This window comes from Psammomys obesus, unplaced genomic scaffold (genome assembly GCF_907164565.1).
Source record: "Psammomys obesus unplaced genomic scaffold, mPsaObe1.curated_primary_1811, whole genome shotgun sequence".
NCBI classification, from domain to species: Eukaryota; Metazoa; Chordata; class Mammalia; order Rodentia; family Muridae; genus Psammomys; species Psammomys obesus.
In genome coordinates this window covers 44,379-46,283 of record NW_026595481.1, presented here as the reverse complement: position 1 = coordinate 46,283, position 1,905 = coordinate 44,379, and the positions used below count along the sequence as shown (strand labels likewise).

The 1,905-nt window shown below is 39.1% G+C and overlaps 1 pseudogene; it reads right to left on the bottom strand.

Annotated features, from left to right (window-relative positions):
* Window positions 1-463: 463 nt before the first annotated feature.
* LOC129685765 (60 kDa heat shock protein, mitochondrial-like) lies at window positions 464-1,524 on the bottom strand (annotated as a pseudogene).
* Window positions 1,525-1,905: the final 381 nt, after the last annotated feature.

The window sequence follows — 1,905 nt, the reverse complement described above, 5'->3', positions numbered from 1 at the left end:
TTAAAAAGCATGGCTTCTTTATTTCTTACAATTTATTCACTTTGTATCCCTTTTGCATCCCCCTCCCTTGTCTCCTCCCAGTCCTCCTACACACCCTCCCTCTTCTCCCTCTATGTTGTTTCCCTAGTCCCCTGATAGGGGAGGACCTTCTCCCCTTCTGTCTGACCATAGCATATCAAGTCTCATCAAGGCTGGATGAAAGAAAGAGCGAAAGAGAAAGAGAGAGAGAGAGAAAGAAAGAAGAAAGGAATGAAGAAAGAAAGGAAGGAAGAAAGAAAGGAAGGAAGAAGAGATGCAAAAAAATTGACTGCTCTGAGAAAATACAATATTACTCTTCTGATCATCAAAAAATAGTTTATAATTATTTTGTATATATTTTGTTTTTTCTATTTATGTATTACACTTTCATAAAAATTCAATACAATGTTTAAAACATATTTTAAATGTCTCTTAGAATAAATAGTCAAAATAAAAAAAAAAGCATGGCTTCATCTTTGGTGACAACTTTTCCTAAGTCATGGACTTCAACATCTTTAAGATTAAGATTCAAACCTTCTTCTCCAAAAACCACATCACAAGTAGCAATAGCCATATCTTTAAGCTGCTTTCTATTGTCTCCAAATCTGGAGCTTTGACTGCTACAACCTGAAGACCAGCTTTTATCCTGTTCCAAACTAGTGTGCTTAGAGCTTCTCAATCAGCATGTTCAGCAATTATGACCAAGGGCTTCCGATGAGCATTGGCAATTTTAAGAGCAGGTACAATGGACAAAACACTAGAAATCTGTTCACTCAACAGAACATGGACATCTTGGAATTCAGATTTTTTACTGTCTGGTGTGTTGATAAAGTATGTGGAAGTATATCCTCTGTCAAACTTCATGCCTTAAATAATTTCTAATTCATCATTCAGGATTTTTCCATCCTTCACTGTGATGACACCCTTTCTTCCAACATTTTTCAACCTTTTTCAATATGTGAGAAAGTATGTTTTCAATGTCTTTGTCTCCATTTGTAGAAATTATAAGTTCAGGAGTTACAGTAGCAATAGCCAATATCACACCTCTCTGGATTTCCACTGGATTAGCCCCTTTGCTGATCTTCTCAAGGCTCTCCTTGGCAATAGAATGTTTCAAAACAGTAGCAGAGACAGTGGCATCCCTGGCCTCTTCATTTGTGTTATTGGCAACATCCCAAACAAGTTTAGCACAGATACTTTTGCATTTATCCTTTAAATCAATCGATTTTGCAACAGTGATGCCATCTTTTGTTACTTTGGGACTTCCCCTTCTCTGTTCAATAATCACTATTCTTCCCTTTAGCCCCTTTGTAACAGCCACAGCATCAACTAAAACATTTACACCTTGAAAGGTGTAAGTTAAGACTCAAGTATCCCACCAAATTTTACATCTTTGGCATAGGCCAGAGTGAAATGAGGAGCCAGTGCCTGGGACCCTGGTCTCACCTGATGTAGGATTGTGGGGTAGTTAAAACATTTCTGCAGGGTGATGTTGTGGCAGGCCATTAGCAGAGAAAGAGGGGCTCAAGTTTGCTTTTTGATGACTGTGTGATATTTCAACCTCAGGTCATTAATACCCAGAATAACATTTCTGAAACATTGCCCTATGGAGATCTCAGACATCAGAATCACTTGGATGCTTGTAAAGTGGAACTTCCTGTGTATCACTGGAGAACAGCCAGAGACTCTGTGGGCCTGGGAATATGCACTAATTTCCTCTCTCTCTCTCTCTCTCTCTCTCTCTCTCTCTCTGTGCTATTCAAGGATGTTTACTCAGAACTCCCTGGCTTGAGGAGACAGTTGGATGAACCAAGAGCTTTGAGTTCTCCGAGTTGGGCAAGAATGAACAGAGAAGTGGGAAATCAAACTTTCTCTGGCAAGTAAGCC